The sequence below is a fragment of the Pleurodeles waltl genome, chromosome 8, assembly GCF_031143425.1.
Source record: "Pleurodeles waltl isolate 20211129_DDA chromosome 8, aPleWal1.hap1.20221129, whole genome shotgun sequence".
NCBI classification, from domain to species: domain Eukaryota; kingdom Metazoa; phylum Chordata; class Amphibia; order Caudata; family Salamandridae; genus Pleurodeles; species Pleurodeles waltl.
This window is the reverse complement of record NC_090447.1, coordinates 81102881-81123150: the sequence shown is the minus strand read 5'-3', so window position 1 is coordinate 81123150 and position 20270 is coordinate 81102881. Positions and strand designations below refer to the sequence as shown.

Sequence of the window (20270 nt, the reverse complement as noted above, 5' to 3'; positions counted from 1 at the left end):
GATACATTTTTAGGTTTTTTATAGCTTTGGTGCTGTTTGGCAAACTAGCACTAAACTTTCCAAATATCTTATATAATTCAGAAATTTCCGTAGAAATGTTCTTCAATACAGCAAAAACTGATGACTGGCATTACACCAAACTTGGCAAGACACTAGACTTTTACTCGGAGGTGTAACTTTCTGTGATCAGGTGTAAATCTTATCAGTAGTTTTGCGAGAAATCTGCATTATAAAAAGATGTCTGGTGGACTTCAAACAGTTAATGGCAAAAAGATATTTGTATGACGTGGCTGATAATTGCAGATCCTCCAAAGATTAGGATTCTAGAATCTTCCAAGGGAGATAAACTTGGAAAGAAATCCGGGAAAGATTCAGAGATCCAGGAAATCTGACTAGCTGGCAGCAGCTGAAACTTATTGTTGTGTTGGCCAATACAGGATGCCAGTGACGAGGCTTAAACCCTGTAAAAAGTTGAAGTGAAGGGACATAAGGGAGCTGGATTCTTAGACCCAAACTTGGATCTATGGATGTGTTGGTCAATGCTTCAATTTTTTGAAAAGTTAAAATAACAAATACGCACTCACCATGCACAATAAGCAATGTGGACACAGGGTCCAAAAGCTCTGTGGTGGTTGGGTTGGTCCCCTATAGAAGTTTAGATATAGGATCTGCCCAACAGCCGCTTGTCTCAGCTGCTAAGTATGTGTGCAGAACCAAAACAACACTTAAAATCAGTTTCTTCAGCGAAGAAACTGATTTCCTAGATGGTACAATGGGTTTAGTACATACCAAAAAGCCATTTTGCAGCAACAACCCATCTAAGTTTGCATAATGCGTGGTTTGCATCCATAAAATGGCTGAATTTGTTTGGCGCATGGTAACCAGTGCAACAAAAAGCAGAAACGTTAAAAAACGCTTAGTAGTGCGCCGAGGCAGACCCGCGTACTTGTGCGCTTCATTGTTATTCCTTTGCCATCCATTTGATTCTATCATCGTGCTTAAATACGACTTAAAGGTGCTAGTGGGACAGAGGCAGCTTGAAATTAAAATATAATGCAATGTACGAGCACTTATCCAACAGATTCCCAAGACTGCCACCACCCCCTGGATTGAATGGCAAACAAACATGATGTTCCTATTAATCGAAACTGCAATCGTGTTTATGCATAATAATTAAATGGAAACTGAGGATAAATGAGCCTCTGTTGATTAGTGTGTTTGCTACAAATGCTCGGTGAACTATTAAAAAGCAAACCAGGCAAGATGGCCGCCTTAATGGAGCTCTGGGAACAGGGCCCGCGGGCTTTGAAAAGAGTATATGCTTGGCATGTAACCCATGTGGGAACATCTGCCACTCATATGCTCTTTGGCTGATAATGACTTTGATTTCACATCTCTTGACAGGGAAGAGATGCTAATACCAGCACTCTAAAGCTATCAATTACTTATTCAATTTACAATATGGGCCTGGAGATGGCGTGTATCTGAGGTGCCAACTGTAACAGCTGCACAGGCTGGAAACCGGCAAGGTGAGTTCAGTCCATCGCTCTGTGAGATAATGAAATGGCAACCTTGTATCAAGGATGAACAGGGTCAAAGCATGCAGCTAATATTTACACCTCTTCTTTGTGACCTAATAGAAGGTGTTTTCTTGCGCATGACTGTGAAAGATGACGCAGATATACAAGCTCACGAAGAGCGCGCTACATTACGCTGGGCCTGACACATTATTGACCTACTTCTGAAGAGGTTGCCTCTAACCATGCTCTTCCCGTACCTTTCGCTCCCTCCTCTTCCTAGTCGGGCTGGCTACTGGGAGTGGGGTCCATTATCCTGGACCTCATGTGTTGCAGAGCCTTGGGCCCTGATTACCAGTGGTACGGGGAGGTATCCTGGGGCAATTACAGGCTGTCCGGTGTCTCCAGGCCCTAAATTACCAGACCTGCAAATGCTAGACCCAGTAATCCTGGACCAGGGTCAGTAGGCCAGGAAATGACACAGTGGTTGCTGGGGCTGCGTGCCGCTGCTGTGCCCAGCCCCTGCCTCCCTTGAGCCCCCTTCTGCAGTACGGGGGGAGCTGAAAACCCTCCACCAGCTCTCCCCTCTACACATGACACTCTCACAGTCTCCCAGGCCCCTCCACCAGCACCACAGGACAAAATAAAAAACCCACATCCATTTACCACCTGCTCCAAACTTGTAGTAAATTAATGTGGATCTGAGACTATTATGTTCTAGGAATGGAGAAAGGCGTGCAAGTCTTCCTGGGTATGGGCGTTATTCTTCATTCTGAGTAAAATACCAACTGATTCCCACATTTGGGTGCATGGATTTAAGACACAGTCGGTGATTCCACCCTCTGGCATCCCCCCTCCAAAACGGGGGCACCGGGGCCTGATTTAGAACTTAGTGGACGGGTTACTCTGTCACAACGTTGACGGATATCCCGTCTGCCGAAATCTAACTCCTATTATGTCCTATGGGATTTAGATTTCAGTGAATGGGATGTCCGTATTGTTGTGAGGGAGTAACCTGTTCGCCAAGTTCTAAATTAGGCCCTTAGGGACTCATTATGGGTCCGGCGGACGGTTTTTACCATCCGCCAAACTTCCGCAAGGGAGGTTGCTGACACACAAGCTACCAGCTCCATTAAGAGTTTCCCTCTGGTCTAATGAGAAACAGGCTACAGCATTGTCTCTGGCTCGTAATTGAGCCAGCGGCAATGCTGTAGTGCATTAGCCCCGTCGCAATGTTCACTGTCTGCAAAGCTGCTGGCCAGGGCGGCCCCTGCACTGCCCATGGGGCCCCATGCACAGGTTCTCCACCAGCATTTTCATGGCGGTGCTACCACCATGAAACCGCTGGTGGAGAAGGGAGTCATTATCCCCAGGGCAGCGCTGCCCTGGCGGATTAGGACTGCCACCACCTCCAGACCGCCGGGATCTCTGATCCTGGTGGAGCTGGCGGTTCCCTGGTGGACCATCCGCCAAAGTTGTAATGTGGCGCTAGGACCACCGGCATCCGTGAGTCTGGTGTCTAGTGACCGCCAGACTCGTAATGACGCCCTTAATGTCCGACCTGACGCATGTAGGATGCCATTTATTGGATATTATCTCAGGGAAGGTACCTTGAACTGTGAGAAGCATATGTTGAACAGATTTATCTTACAGTTTCAAGATTCGAAATAAAATGTAATGGAAAAGGGGAATATGAAACAATAATGACCGTTAAATTCCTGGCTGTTTTACAAACCATTTATAATTAAAATACACATTGACCTTGAAAAAGTCTTAAAAAAACTCAATAGAGGGAAGAAATGTTTTCGGAACTACCCAGCACCTAACATACGCGCCCATAGGGCCTCCTCCTAGCATCCTTTATTTATCATGACGTGGGAAAGCAGGGTGCCACGGTACAGGTTAGGCCTGCACCTTAGCCCTTCACTCCTGGCCATCCCTGCTTGCTTCATACTCTGCCCTCTCCTCATTGTGGCTTTACCTGAAAACATGTGTGCTTCAAAAACCACTGCTACACAAGGCCAACACAGAATATATTTGATATTCAGTTCATTTTTTCAACATTTCTCATTATTTTTGGGGCCTATTAACTTAAGTTAGAGAAGTCTTATTTCTTTTTTTCAACATATTATTTACATTTTTTATTTTCACTTTTCAATATTTTTGTCAGTATTGTATTTCCTAATTTATCATTCACTGTTTTGATATCGGAGAGGAATGACCAAAAATTCATCTGTATGGCAAGCTGCAAGAACTCCTTTTTGTAAGTTGCTGATGAAGGGTTATATCTTATGTTTGGTCAAACTGTATTTCATGTGTTTTACATCTTCTTCAGGTATATTTGATTGTAATACAAGTGCTTGCATTGAAGCAAAGTTTTAGGCTATGGAGGGGGGAGGCAATGGTGTTAATTATGAGTGGTCACGAAGACTGCCAAGCCGCACTTAATCTTGAGGAAGGGATAACACACCCTCTAAGTAAAATGTATCTTTTGATACTAAAGGGAATCTCATTTCTTTCCAAAACATATCCGAGGGACAACATAGCAGTGAAGCTTGAACCGAGTATTCTAGCAGACAAAAGCCTGTTGTGGTGTCTTAAAATAAATGTAGAAAATTGATAATATGAATTAATAATGTGAATTAATATTAAGAATGCTGGGTTCTCAGGGACCCCTGCTCCCTATGATGTGTGTCTCACAGAGTGGGCTGATGGGTAATCTGTAGAATTACAGCATTTAAACCCCTATGTTTCCTTAAACACTCCTAATGTTTATAATATTATTTTAAGGAAAATATGGTTCTTTGTGAAATTTGTAATGAGTTTGTTTGGAACAATTACTTAACAAAAGTAGATAAATCATTTGTGGTTAGCATGAGTTTCATTTTAAACTGACTTGGCCTAATTTGAGTCTTATGGGTTGAGAAAAACATTGTCCACAGATGCTGTTGTGGGCTAGACCCCCATCGGAGACCAAAATAGATGATGTGTGACACCATGAGAAAAATTGTCACTAAATTGTTGTCTTATAGGTATACTCATAAATAACACACTCCTGAGGAATTTACAGGAATTTTATATGGATGTGTCAGCTTTGCGGGGGTTTGGTGTCAGATAATGCCACCGTCGAAGACCAAAATAGATGATACGTGACACCATGAGAAGAATCTTACTAAATTGTTGTCTTTTAGGTATACTCATAAATAACACACTCGTAAGGAATTTACAAGAATTTAATATGGATGTGTGAGCTTTGGGGAGTGTCAGATAATGCCACCAACAAAGACCAAACTAGATAATGCGTGACACCATGAGAAGAATCGTCACTAAATTGTTGCCTTATAGGTATACTCATAAATAACACACTCGTAAGGAATTTACAAGAATTTAATATGGATGTGTCCGCTATGGGGGGGGGGGGGGGGTGTCAGATAATGCCACCACAAACCATTCAATTAATTAAACCTATACTCGTGATTTGAAAATCCTGAAATAGCAATTAGGCAAGAATGGTAAAATGGAGGTTTTACTCTCACAATTGTCCTATAAAAATGACAAAATATTGACAATAGAGTTACCTCGCGTACACTGCACAACCTGAATTTGCTCTATTTTCTAACTCAATGGTAATTGTTTTATTGACTTTGGGAGGATGTAAGGCTGGGTTAGCCCTGTAAGCAGTGACACTTGTCACCTGAGGGTCTGTGAGCAGGTGCCCACAGACGTATCCTACTAGTTTTGAAAATACGTGCTTTGGAAAAGTGAAAAAAAGTGCAGTTATCATCTCTGTAACGTGAGTACCACTGCAAAATCTTACAGCAGTGTAATGGCTCTGTCAACAGATAGAAGAAGCTCATCGCCATATATTTAAAAATTGAGAAAATGGATGTCTCAGTAAACACAAACAGAGCCTAACTCTAGACATCAATTTTTTTGACTGAATTCTATGGGGCTCTCTCTCTGTCCCAGTTCAAATTATGAAAATTAAGATTTTATCATAGATGCCTGATTTCCCTTGGTGATGCAGGCCAATGCAGATTTTGCTGCTAATCATTTTATTCAAAAAGGTGCATGCTAAGGTATTTCCATATCCTGATACTACCCCCTTATCTTCGTTGCAGTTTAGACCTTGGCTTGGCTCTTTCGCTCTGACACCCAGATGCGCATGTAATAATGCAACAACTCTAATCTAGGTGGACCATCTTAAACCACAGAGGCGCTGGCGATCACAGGCGATTCTTCCAGGCGTGAAACTACCACAGCTCCAAATAAGAGTCATTCTGGTGTTGTGTACTGAATACCTGTGCCATACCGTTCAGAATGGTGTATGCACTACATCGGGGTAGGTGATAATCTCATTTACTGCTCCATAATGAGGAGATTTCCATTGTTCCTCTGATAATTCATCACTCACCCATTTCTTACTCACAGTTTTGGAGACTTTATGACCATTGAATATGTCACAAAAATGTTATGAAGACTGAATGATGCTTTTGTCTTGAGTGAAGGGGCTAGTGTCACACTTCATGACCCGTACTGGCAGGATTGTGCAGATTGTTTTGCATCAAATACAGCAGTATCTTCTGAAGTTATCCCGTATTGAAACATGGGAATGATGAGAGCTCCACTGAAGGCGACGGAATAGCTCTAGGCTCATAACAGCTGGTATAAGCCCGGAGCTCCAACATTCCAATGTTTGACGTCATGTTTCTCTCTTTTTATTTTATAATGTTTAACCTTAGCGAGTGGAGTGTGCTAATATCCTTATAGCCCTTCGGTTTCGGGCTATGCCAGTTCTTACAGGCCATCGCCTGCGACTCAGGACTATAAGTCAGGTACAGGGCCTTTTACAACCAGTAGAGGCCTCGGCAGCAGGCTACAAGGCTATAGTGAACTCCTTCTTAATTTGTAGACTTCAACAAAAAAGTTTCTTCTAGTTCAAATGCATTAGACATTACCAAAGAAAGTGCCCCACATGGCCCCGCACGGTGGAGCGTCAATTGGCAAGGTACCTGGTCACCTTTAAGATGCTAATGGTGTATTCCAGTGTTAAGGTGTTACAAATGAGGTTGAACTTATGCCGTAGTAGTGTTGATATGTGTTAAAAGACAAAATAACATAAAACTACTGACAGAATGTGCCGCAGTATGAAGGCTAATCTGACGTTTCTTGATGTTTAATTTAGTCAATATTGGCACTTAATTTGATTCTCCATTGCCTGCTAATTGCACTAGCCCTTGTGCTAGGAGGCAAGAATAGATGAGTTTAGATGAAACACTAAAAACACACATTATGCCACCCAGTGGCTGCCAGCTGTAGGGATGTGGCTACCAGCCAAGTAGCAAAGGTACAGTCCTGTAAGTGGCCACCTGACTTCTCATCTCAGCATCAACAGGGGACGGCTTTCTGCTATAGCAGTCTTATCATTATCCTAGCAGCGGGTCCTAGCAGTGGTTCATAGCAGCAGCAGGGCTCACAGCAAACACATTTTCAGGCTGTTCTGCCTAGTGAGGCTCCCCTCTTGGTCTCATCAGAGGCCCAGGGCGAAGAAACAAGATGGAGAAGAAAGAAGCTGTGTTCGGAGGTATGAGCGGATCAGTATACAGTCGGCGCTTAATTTGAGCCGGTGGTTTCCGGTGCGGAGTTTTGGCACTTATTTTTGACGGCTGGCGCTTATTTTTCTGCCTCAAGTATTTACTGAGAGCAAAAGACACATATGAGAAAGAGGGAGAAAGAGAAAAACGATGAAGCGTCCCAAAGGGAGCAAGCAGAAAGCTGCAAGAGTGAGCTGAATAGCAGGGAGTGGCTGTGAATGGGTTGAAGAGGCCCGAGATGCCGTCAGGATTACGCTGCCTCAGTATTCCGTTATCGGACATTTGTTTTTGCAGCAGCCCCGTGTTTAAGAGGAGGGCTTTGAGCACCGACACCTTTTTATTTACAAATTAAGCACTGTATAAAGTAATGGGAACTGTTGAAACAAAGACTCGTGTGAAAGGATGAGCAGAGACAGGGGGAAGCCGAGAAAGGGTTTGTGGTGCAGCTCACATCCGTCATGCCTTAGTGTTCAGAGCATCTGTTATGGCAGGAATAGATGTTTCAATCCCCCTGCCTCAGCCCCAGCCGGCCCTCCGCGTGCGTTCGCCCACAGAGACGATTTTAACAAGTCTCTCGGATGTCCCTGCCTCTGAGTGCGGGATGCTCAAGGCGCGGCCACTCACTCTTGCTAAATTGATTACAGCAATTAGCCAAGTTGTGTGTGCGCGTGTCTGCCGTGGCACGCGCTGATCTGTGGAGCACTTTACGGCATTTAACTGCATTAGTCAAGTCCTCGGAATGTGTGTGACTACAATGTGATGCGGGGCTGGAGCGCAGGCACCTCGGGGACCGGCCTGTCATCAATCAAAGTCAAATGAAATAATAATTGTTTGGAGGGGAGCCCCAGACCAGTTCCGGCTGGAAGGCACTGATCACTGCCAACCAGACAAGCAGCCTGCTCGGGCTCCTGCCTTGTAGAAAACAGTAGGAGAGAGTTTGTGGGCGAGAATGTGGTCAGGACCATGTGACTCTAGGGCCAGGATGGGGGGAGAGGGTCCCACCCACTATAGTAGGGCGCAGGATGTGTGTCCCACCCAGTATCTCATTGGTAAAAGAATGAGTGCTGGTACCCACAGTGCTGCTTCGAAGCCCGCGGCTGGCGCTATTAAATGTGCGCGTGCCGAATACCGAGGCTGAGGTGTCTGGAGTCCACCTCACGCCTCTTTTATCCGCTACCGGACACTCCCTGCCCCTTTATCTCACTCTTGCAAGTTCCTGCTTTCTCCCTTTGTGACGGCTTTTCCGTCTTTCTCTTCCTCCATCTTCCGCTTTGTTTGTTTTTCCCTCTCTTGGCTTGGCAAATGTTTGATGCAGAAAAATAAGTGCTGGTCCCCCCGAAAATGAGAGCCGGTGTCCCCCACCGGCAACCACCGACTCAAATTAAGCACTGGTCCCACCCAGCTGCATGATCATGAGGGTCTTTTCCCCCAGTGGTTAATCTGTCCGCTGACGCCCCCTAATGGTGAAACAATTTCCCTGAAAACAGGGAAGAGCAGCAATGCCTCCTTCCCTGGCAAAAAGTATGATCATGCGTTTACATATGAATTAAGTCTAACCGGTCGCTAGTCTGGTGCCAGGAGGGTAGAAAAAATAGCACATGTGCTACATGCATGCATCAGAATAGGTAATGACATGCGCTGTAGGCATACTATCTTGCATTCATGAGGTGCGCAAAGAATAATGGGGCACAAATTGTGCAACTCATAAATTCTGAACCTGTGCAATGAGTATTTACCAGCGGGCACCGTTTGCACCCTTGAGGTCTATAGTGTTGCAGTAGGAACGATAAAGGGCAGACAGGTTGGCGGAGCTGTTCTTACCATCTTCCCATCTCCATTTGTCTCTGAGTAAATATTTCTGTATATACCTTAGGGGCCCGACTCACAAACTACATTTTGTGGCAAGTAAGGAAGTACAACACTATTGCTACTCAAATACTACAAAATGCAATTCACAAACCTACGGCGAGGAGCTCCCAATTCCGCACCCGCCTCTCCTGTCTTTTCTGTCTCTTTTCTGTGTGGAATCTCCACACTGCAGCTAAGGTCTCCTCAGCATAAATTAATAGTTAATGAGGGAGGGACCGGGGGAGCGGTGGTAACATGGAAACTAATTACCATTAAATGGAAGGGGTTTAGGCAAACTTAAGAAGGGCCTTGAGAGGGGCATGCTAATGCAAAAACGCACACCCACAAAAGCGGAAGACAGTTGCAATCCACAATCTGCACTACAGCTATAGAGGTGTCAAACAGGCTTCGAGTAAGTCAAGCGCCACAAATGGTCAACCACTGGTACTGCAGCACGCTCACATTTAACTAACACCTTATAGGAACTAATGTTAAATTAATTAAATGAGTGTGGCATTCAAAATTATATTTTTTATGGGCTAAACATATTATATATAATTATTTATTTAAATTAACAGTATAATTAATTAAACAAAAATAAACTTTTAAATGTGTTTACACCTTTAAAACGTTTTAAAGTTGGTTAAATAAATACTCTGTAACCACTAATATTAAATATTAAATACAAATAAAAATGTTACTGAGGGTGAGTCTTTTTCAAAACTATTATTTAAACATTAATATTTATTAACTAAATGAATATATTTAACTTATTTTATTACCCCAGACACATTTAATTTGAATAGTGAATCTAGTGTTAATGTTTATGTTTTTGTTTGCAGGCTAATAATGAATATTTTAAAATAATTTACATTTAAATTTACATTTTACATTAGAAGATATTGATTTTTAAAAAGAACACACTTTAATAAAGTTACCTAAAATTTTCTAAAGACCCCATTGGTGGAGATCTCTGCCAAAAAGTGAAAAGTCACTAGCTGTAACTCTAGAATCGTGTGGTAAACACATTTAAGTTTACACTTAGGTGTAAATCTCCAGTGAGAAATGGTGAAAGGCCAAATAGCAGAGCTACACCAAGATGTAAGGGTAAATGTATTCCTGGGGAAATATGCTTGCATATATTTATCTTTGTGGATTGGGCCTAATATTTATATATAGTGTGTATACGGGTATATGCAATAATATCAGTTAAGAAAACACAGGAGAAAAATATGACCATTAAGCCAGGTCTCCTGGAAATATCACATGCACAAAAAAAGTCAGTGATTTGAAGTGACGTAGGGATGTACAAGACTAGAGCATGATTAATTTCAGTCCGCAAATGACCAGTCTGCTCAGTTGTAAGGGCGAAAGCACTTTAAGGTGTCATGCTTCATCATGGGGTTCCTCCTCACACCACTAACCAGAGGCTGTGTTGTGAGCTACAACCCTTTGTGAAACAAAGGGGGGCACATAGGTGGGTGGTAAGATAAGGAGGAGATCCTACAAAGTCATAGGTGTGGGTTTAGATAGTGGAGGATAGAGTCAAAACAACTGTTAAAACTACCTCTTGGTGGAACTTTGAGATTATTTATTCCTGCCCCCAAAGGGCAGTAGTTAAAAATGGTAAATATTTCCACCCAATGCAGAAGGTCTACATTTCTCTGTCTATATAGAACCCTTAAAGTAGGTGTAAAAGCATTCATCAGGACCACAAATAATCACTGCCAGGAATGATCAAAGAGAAACAAATAATATGAATAAATACAACCAGTGGTGATAGTGTTAACATCCACACACTGGCAGCTGACCCACTTAATGTTGGGCCTTAAGCCTCAACTTGGTTCCCATGGTTGAGGCGTGGACAGAACTGTGTGGATGTTTGTCATCCAAACCATTGTGCCCTTTGGCTGCTGAATGAATGCATGAATAGTAGGATTTATAAAGCGCATGGTTACTCTTAGGAGGATCCCGGTGCTACTTGAAGATCAAGAGAGACCGAGAAGGGTAAGATGCATTAGAGAGTAAAGAGCCAGGTCTTAAGTTGTTTTTTAAAGTGCCTTCATTGACCCCTTGGTGTAACTCTGCAGGCAAGCTGTTCCAAGCTTGAGGACCCAGGAGGGAAAAGGATCTCCCACCGGATTTTGCTTTCTTTATCGTAGGATCTTTGGCAAAGTGACCAAACGATGACCGGAGAGTTCAGCTCAGCTTGGGGCTCAATCCACTGTTTTTCATCCACCATGCCACTCTAGACAAAGGTCCACCTTATACAAATGAATACAGACTTTGCTCCTCATGGGAACAGTCTGTCCCAAACTTCAAGACAATGCCCCTTCCAGAAGGGACAGATTGGGCGGAGGACCACCTAAGGTAACTAGGCTTTGGATGACCTATTTATACGGATGCACTACATGCACTCACTGTAAGCCTGGACACTCCAGGGATACAATGCACTGTATAGGTTCCAAATTCATTAATTGATTCATGGATATCAGTGCACTGGTAAACAGTAAACAAGGTCATACTAATGCACTTTTCTGTTAAATTCTATGTAACCTAAGATGTCACACAAAGAGAATGGAGCATGATGTGTGAACTGGCTGCATATGTATCCAGGGAGGCTCAGATTAATAAACCTGGGAACAGGATGACCGGGGGCATGAGAACCACATCCTGCAGTGAGATGTTCTCCATAGTGTAAGACTAACCATCCTACAGCATTCAGCAGAAACTCATGTGAAGACAGACTCTGGAAGGGGTGACTGGATCAAGGTCTTGGACCCATTGAGCCTTGACAGGCGCTATAAGGAAGTTGTGCACTATTTTCCTATGCAAATCAATAGGTTGCACCTGTAGGGAAGCAATCCGTGTACCATGTCAGATCATAAAGTATTTACATGTGTGTGCTTAATTATAAAAAATTTGACCCGATGCTCTAAAATATTTTTAATGAGGAACTTGCCTGACCTACTGAGAGCATTCTACAGATGGTTAGACATGCTCTCTCCACGTGCTCTTTCAGTGCACTCTAGTGATAAGTGTATCCAGGGCTGTGTTACCCTCCTGGCACATCCGTGGATGGAGTGGTGCCCACATCTGCAGCCAATGGCAGGTGGAGATCTGGCTTTACTCTTAGGATGAAACTCAATGGATGGAGACCACATGTAGCTGAGAACGCACAGGTTCACTGCTGTGATCAGTTAGTCAGCATGCAGCATCACTCTAATGGAAGGCCGGCCCTAATGTATATATGGCCTACCGCTATAAAGAGACTATACAGATGCAGGCACATATATTTCACTTCCTGCTGACTGCGAACTGTGAGATTCTGATGAAAAATTTGCATATGCTCACATATTTTAATTAAGGATTGCATTCTGAAGCATTATTTCAGAGCATCTTGCCACTGGCTTGACATTTGTCACATACTCCTGGGGGACGATTGTCATTGTATCTCGATTTATAAAAAAAAAGCACAATCTGGTAAGACAAGAAAATGAAACGCAAAGATGTGGTGGGGAGACGTGTTGCAATCCAAGCTGCAAGCCAAGGGCTTCACCCCGCCCACCACACATCTGCTCTCCCATCTGTCCCCCTTCCCTGATTTAACAATAACATGATTTACCAAGACTTCACTTTGAATCTTTCTGGGTCTCTGCCACCAGACAGTGCCAATCTGTAAATGAGTGTATAAATTGTAGGCATGAAGTTAGACTGCTTGCTGTTTCTCATGAGTTTCACAACAATGTATTTGCCCCACATGCATGACTCGTTCAGCCATACTTTTGCTGCGTGGTAGGAAACATGAGGCAGCTGGGTAGGTGCTAAGCGAGTAGTATGCACGGGGCGTGTGTTAAAATTCTCCCGCCCTACTTTTACACAGGCAGGTAATGGAAACAAGGGGAACCCGAGTATCACAAGGGACCGGGGGTGTTAAAATATTTATAAACACAATGGACCCTAATACCTTAGTCCATAAAAGTAGTGCCTGTACGAGAAGGAGATGTGCACAGGTGAAACTGGGCGAGCCAGGCGGATGACCTGGGAAAAATAGAAATCACACAGATAAACCAGCAATGGGGTCTTGTTGCCAGGGAGCTTGAGAATCAAAGTCGTGGGAGAAGAGTGAACTGCAGACCTACACAATGGAGCCAATGAGTTTATTGACACTGTTGTATTTGACTAAATCCAGTGCTTAATTTGTGCCAGTGTTTGCCAGTGCCAAGCACCGGCACCTATTTGTAAATACTGGCACTTAGTTATGACTATCTACCACATGGTGGCACTGTCTGTCTTTCTTAAGGCCATCAAACTGTTTCACACCTCCATATACTTAAAAACCATAAAGAACGAGTGCTTCTAGTCCATACTATGCACTCAAGGGGCCTCCAATAGTACAAATTGTCCCACATGTGTAAGTTGGGCCATGACACCTACCTTTTTGTTTTTACAAATTAACCACTACCTTAAAGGGGCTGTGTTCCCGTTCACATGTTACACATATGGAGGTCACTTTATTCACTAGTGTGTATCACACTGAAAATAGCAGCAAGCAAGTTTTTGTCATCGGCACCCGTCGTATATCTATGTTCAGATATATTTTTCATTAAATGACGAATGTTGTTTATGTTTACTGTCTCATGTAATAGGGAACATTTTATTTACAAATACTACTTTGGCAGAAGAAGTTTAATGTTGATCTCCAAATCTGATTTCATCGGACATAATTAATCCACACAGCTGAAAAAACAGCTAGAAAAGGAAGAGGACTGGACTGGCTTACAGGGCAGCCTGGCAGTGACAGAAGGACCCATCTGACAGGCTTGTGTGTGGGATGGAGTTGTGGCTCTGTGTGGACCCGTTTAATGGTGCCAGAAACATCTCGGAGGGTTAATGTGTCTGCTGCAAAGCACTGCTTGTACCCTGTCAATCAACATTTTCTAATCCGGAGTAAAATTACGCTGTCGCTTAAACCTGGGAGGGGAAAAGTGAGCAGGGGAAGCGGGAGCAGTAGAGCGGAACTGAGGAGGAAACGATTGAGGAAATGAGGAAGTGCGCTGTGGATGTTATTACATCATGGAAGGCAAGGGTGAGGGACCAAAAGCATTTTGTAACTAGAAGAGCAGGGATGTGTCACTGTTTCTACCTTTTTGATAGGGTAGGAGCACGGGTAATATTACCACACGTGGTGTCTGCAGCAAGCACACACGTGTAGTCCTCCGCCTCTCACAAACCACCCCGACAGCATCTATTAACAAGCATTTGCAATTCAATGGGTCTCGCGTTTGCTTGAGTTAGAGCTATTAGCATTGTAAATTCCTAACTGGACTTTTCTTGCCACGTAAATTGAAAATGAAAGTAGGACAGTTGACATAAGTGAGCCAATTTCAAGCGCCATGGCCGCCATGAAGGAGAGACACAAAAGCAAAAAGAAGTTCGCTCACAGTCAAACGTATCAGCAAAAGTGCAATTATTCATGTAACAGGATCGATGGTCAAGGGTGCAATAAATCCACCCCAAGGAGGGACAGACGTAAAGCATTTACCAATGATAACAGTCAAAATGGGGAGCACCCTGTCTTCCATTCCAGCATTTGTGACCCCAAGGCATCATGGTAAATGCAGTCATTAGCACGAATTTGAATAGAGTTTTGAAAGTTTTTCACCATAAGTTGGTGCGGCGAGTGCCGTATCTTCGGACACGTGTTTCTGGCTATTTGGCCGTCATCAGCGAAGAGCAACGTGTAGCTGGCGGGGTTGCTTGAAATGCCGCCTTGAAAGTATTCACAGGTTTAAGTACCACTCAAGAAGGCGCACAGGTGCTTCACCCGAGCTCGTCAGCTCAGAGGCTCACGGGCGCCTTAATTACAACAGTCAAAACGGGGAGCACCCTGTCTTCCATTCCAGCATTTGTGACCCCAAGGCAACATGGTAAATGCAGTCATTAGCACGAATTTGAATAGAGTTTTGAAAGTTTTTCACCATAAGTTGGTGCGGCAAGTGCCGTATCTTTGGACATGTGTTTCTGGCTATTTGGCCGTCATCAGCGAAGAGCAACGTGTAGCTGGCGGGGTTGCTTGAAATGCCAGCTTGAAAGTATTAACAGGTTTAAGTACCACTCAAGAAGGCGCACAGGTGCTTCACCCGAGCTCGTCAGCTCAGAGGCTCACGGGCGCCTTAATTACAACAGTCAAAATAGGGAGCACCCTGTCTTCCATTCCAGCATTTGTGACCCCACGGCATCATGGTAAATGCAGTCATTAGCACAAATTTGAATAGAGTTTTGAAAGTTTTTCACCATAAGTTGGTGCAGCAAGTGCTGTATCTTCGGACACGTGTTTCTGGCTATTTGGCCGTCATCAGCGAAGAGCAACGTGTAGCTGGCGGGGTTGCTTGAAATGCCGCCTTGAAAGTATTCAAAGGTTTAAGTACCACTCAAGAAGGCACACAGGTGCTTCACCCGAGCTCGTCAGAGTTCAAATGCTGGAATGGAAGACAGGGTGCTCCCCGTTTTGACTCATTTACCAATGATGATAAAGGATTTTTGAAAGGCAAGCTCATGAACGAGCGATAGTGATTGGCGTGCGGTAGGTGTGGTTAAAAGCCCACAAATAGAATACCACAGGCCAGAACGCTTACGCTCCACCTAAAAAACGTTCAGACATCTCGATTTACAAATGTGGGCCACTTTTTATACTGCCCAAATTTGCAACTGGGAACCACTATAATTTTGGTGCCCAGGTTCATTTTCTGTCCCAGTCCGAAACTAAAACAATTATCTTCAAGGTGATAAAAAAAGCCATCACCAAAACTCCAAAGATGTTTTAGCAGTGAAAAAAGGAACAGCAGAGAATTACACAATGTTTAAAAGTTATGTAACTTCATCAAACAAGTCTGAAAGTTTTTCTAAAAAAAAATAGGCATTGAATTGTGTTTCGTTACATCGGGATGAAGTAATTCCGTTGGGCATTCAGGGCCATATGTACGAACACATTTTCCCATAGACACAGAATGCATAAAACCCCTTGGTACATCTGGTCCTCAGTGTTTATCGGTGTCAGCTAAAAACCGCAAAAGCAAACCAAATTGTTCCGCCAACATACCAAAGCACCTCAGCAGTGAGAGAAGACCACAGAACACCAGGTGGCGAACTCTGTGTTATTACTGTGCAATGCACTTATAATCAATCATTGCATTCGTCTGAAGAAAAACATGAAAAGGCAAAAACCACTGCCAGCTCAACACAAAACCGGATTTGCAGCTATTAGACACCAGTTGCATTTTTATATTTCAGATATTAATAACCCACCCTAATTTTTTTTGCATTAAATGTAATGGAACACCTGTCAAAATCATGTCTCCTAGCTGCTTGTGCTCATTTTATGTTCATATTGCAGTATGTCACCACAGTATTTGACATATCATCAAAATCCATGTGCAGTTTCAATTAGGTTGTTAATCAGGACCTGTGGGGTCAAAAAAATGTGGCTACACATTGAGGAGCATTTGTCCCCTCAGGAATGCGTGCCTGTGGTTTTGTCAATCTGGCTCCAAGCGAGGGAATGTTTGGATTGATGCAAGTAACATCGATGGATGGATAGATGGATGGGTGAGTGGACTGATGGGCAGGAGGGCTGTTGGACAGAAGGAAACAAGCATTAGTAAATGCATTAGGTTTCGCCTATGTGATTAATAAAAAGCAGTTTTTTGTTGCAAGTTGTAGCTTGGTGAACAGTTGTGCAATAGAAGTTTCTGACACTATATAGCAGTGAGTACCAGCACATTTGAAGAACTGGCTATGTCTAGACCTGTTCACGTGATATTTCTACTTAACTCACAAGGTATTAGGCATTTCAGATTTGAACCTTTGGCTATTGTGATCAGGTGGAGAAGAAGTATTAAAAAGACTGGGGTGCAAAAAGTCTATCCAGTTTTTTATAAAATGTCTTAAGAGATTTTTTAATGTAAAAGGTGACAACCAAACCCTGTACCCTAGGTGGAGCTGGTGAATACTCAATACCTTCTCCTTGGGGGGGGGGCGCATGGGCAACGCTGCTTGTAGGTGAAGAGAAAGGAATGGGCAGCCCTTGGGGTACATTCCCAGACATCTTCCCCTCAAACTCCATGCCGCAGCAAGTAGGAGTCCTGGCATATAGTGGAAATGTTAAACAATCAACCACATGTAATGTGCTTGAACAGAGTGACAGTGCCTTTCTCATGAGTGAACAGGAGACGAGTGAAAGTAAAACTGAACGCCGCAGTAACATCTGGGTAAAGTGCTGTAAACTGCTGGTAAAGTGCTCATCTGGCAAATGAATAGCCAACAAGTGAAGGTAAAATCCAGTGCCAAAGTACAACCCAAATTGAACGCCATAGACCATTGGTATCTCGTGCTACAAATGGAAATGATGCTGAGCCGTCATAAATTCTCTTACCGTGAGGTGTATCTCATGTATATCACTTTGTTTGCCATTTGCCATGTTGGATTATTTGTATCCACGCGATTATTAAAGTGAGGTGTGTCGCTGACATCAACAAAGGACTATGCTATGCAGGAAAACTTGCACCATTTTGGAATCCCCAAAAAGAATGAATTCAAAGCCCAGATTTTAAACATGCATTTTACCTAGTGGCTAAAAATAGAGTGCCCCCCTGTTTTGTCATGTGAATACCTAAATGTAAATGAATAATGATAATAGTGCCCGAATCACATCCTTCATTGTACGGGGAAACGGGGGCAGCTCAGAGGCTTTCTGTGTGCTTGTTAAAGGCAATCTGTGAGGCATAACAAGCAGGCTTGCAATGCGTGCAACCCTGGAGAGATTAAGTAAACAAACACAGCGCAAGCGCTGTGCAGGGTAATCATACAAATAAGCACAGCGCAAGCGCTATGCAGGGTAAACATTAAAAAAGGTCCACAAAAGCAGATGAAAACACTGAAAGGAGCAAACACATGAGGAACCACAGGAAGTAGTATGCTACAGCCAATAGAAATGGAGGTGAAGTAAGTGGCAAGCACAGGAACCAATGAAAGCAAGGGGGCGGGATGTAAGCCCTTTTAAAGATTTATATTGAATACAATAGATTTCACAAGCACACTGCAAGTGCTGTGCAGGTGAAACGTAAAAATGAGGTAAGGATGGATGGCTGTAAGGAAGGATAGATGGCTGATTGATAGACGGAAGAGTAGATAGATGGATACAAAATAATTGATGCATGTACAAAGAATAAAGATGTATGAAGGAGTTTGGTTTGGACTTATATATAAGTATATATATATGTGTAGTAGGAAGTCTTGAAACCACAAGATTCAAGATTTGAAGTAAATACATAAAATGCAAGGTACTCCACACAGGTAAGTAAGGAACTTTGAATTAAAGCAGTAGTACACACAGTATAGGTTAAAATGGCAATAAGCTATTTTAAAAGTGGACACAGTGCAAAAATCAACAGTTCCTGGGGGAGGTAAGTATGGTTAAGTTTCTGAGGTAGGTAAAGCACTTCCAAGTTCCGTCTCCTGGGCATAGGCAGCCCACCTTTGGGGTTTCAAGGCAACCCCAAAGTCACTACACCAGCAACACAGGGCCGGTCAGGTGCAGAGGTCAAAGGAGGGCCCGAAACACATAGGTGCCTATGGAGAACAGGGGTGCTCCGGTTCCGGTCTGCTGGCAGGTAAGTACCCGGGTCCTCGGGGAGCAGACCAGGGGGTGTTTTGTAGAGCACTGGGGGGGACACAAACAGGCACACAAAACACACCCTCAGCGGCACAGGGGCGGCCGGGTGCAGGGTGCAAAGTTGGCGTCGGGTTTGCTATTGAAAGCAATGGAGGGACCCGGGGGTCACTTAGGCGATGCTGGCAGGGCACAGGGCGACTTCTCAGGCCAGCTGCTGACTGGGCTAGGCAGAGGGCCACCTGATGGTCACTCCTGAGGGGGATGCCATGTCCACTTTGCCTTTTTCTCCTCACCACCACACACAATCTGCACTGGCGGTGTGCAAGTGTTAAGTGAGGGGTCCCTTAGGGTGGCACAACTCATGCTGCAGCCCTTAAGGACCTTCCCTGGTCACAGGGCCCTTAATACCACCGGTACCTTTTACAAGGGACTTATGTGTGTGCCAGGGGTGTGCCAATTGTGGAAACAATGGTAAATTTTTTGTGAAAGAACACTGGTGCTGGGACCTGATTAGCAGGGTCCCAGCACGCTTCTCAGTCAAGTCAGCATCAATATCAGGCAAAAAGTGGGGGGGGTAAATGCAACTGGGAGCCACTGCTTCTTTGCACACTTAAACAAGGAACGCCAATGACGAGAGGTGCTGTTTAATTCTTATTTATTTCAAAATGCTTGTGCTCCCAGCTGACACGTCTCGTCTGCCCTGCAGCCTTGCTCACAGACAGAGCTGCACCTTTGTTGTGCATTGTGATTATACAATAAACAACAGGGACGACAGACTTTGTTACACATTCACATAAACGCTCTAGCGCTCTTATCCCATATCGTAAGAGAACACTCAAAGCCTAAATCAATCATTATTTCAATGAAACATAGTTGTGCAAATTAGGCAAAATAAATGGGATAATTCCTAAAAGCATTTAAAAAAATGTAATCATGCCAGTTTTTATGCCAATTGCTACAAAAAATAATTTCACAACACGAGTCAACAACTCCTCATCGTTGGTGTTCCTTGTTCAAATGTGCAAGGAAGCAGTGATGCAAATGCGGAGAGTGACGACTCTGCTCACGAGCCAATGTGCCCTTCATTACGGTGCACGACAAAGGCCACCAATCTTTGGAGAGAAAAAAATATATATACAGTATATATATATATATATACACATATATCAATAACAAAGAATTCTCACAGCACTCCACAAGTCCAATTATTTCTCCTTTATTTAATTCGCATAGCCATGACTCTACGAATGAAATAAAGGAGAAAAAATTGGACTTGTGGAGTGCTGTGAGAATTCTTTGTTATTGATATATTGAAGTGGATGGTCCCCACCGTCACGAGCACCAGCAGATGAGTGCACCACTCAAACAACAGACTGCTCTCGTTTAGGAATATATATATATATATATATATATATATATATATATATATATATATATATATATATATATATATATATATATATATATATATTTATATATATACATATACATATATATATATGTATATACATATGTATATATATATATATATACACATATATATGTGTATAGATATATATATGTATACATACATATGTATATATATATTCACACAGAAAGATTCATAGACTAGCAGACAGTGCTTAATTTGTAATAAAA

General features: G+C 43.2%; 1 protein-coding gene across 3 annotated transcripts in view; it reads right to left on the bottom strand.

Moving 5' to 3' along the window:
• Positions 1–20270, bottom strand: part of PDE2A (phosphodiesterase 2A) — a 1588440-nt gene that overhangs the window by 152056 nt on the left and 1416114 nt on the right. The window lies entirely within an intron of this gene.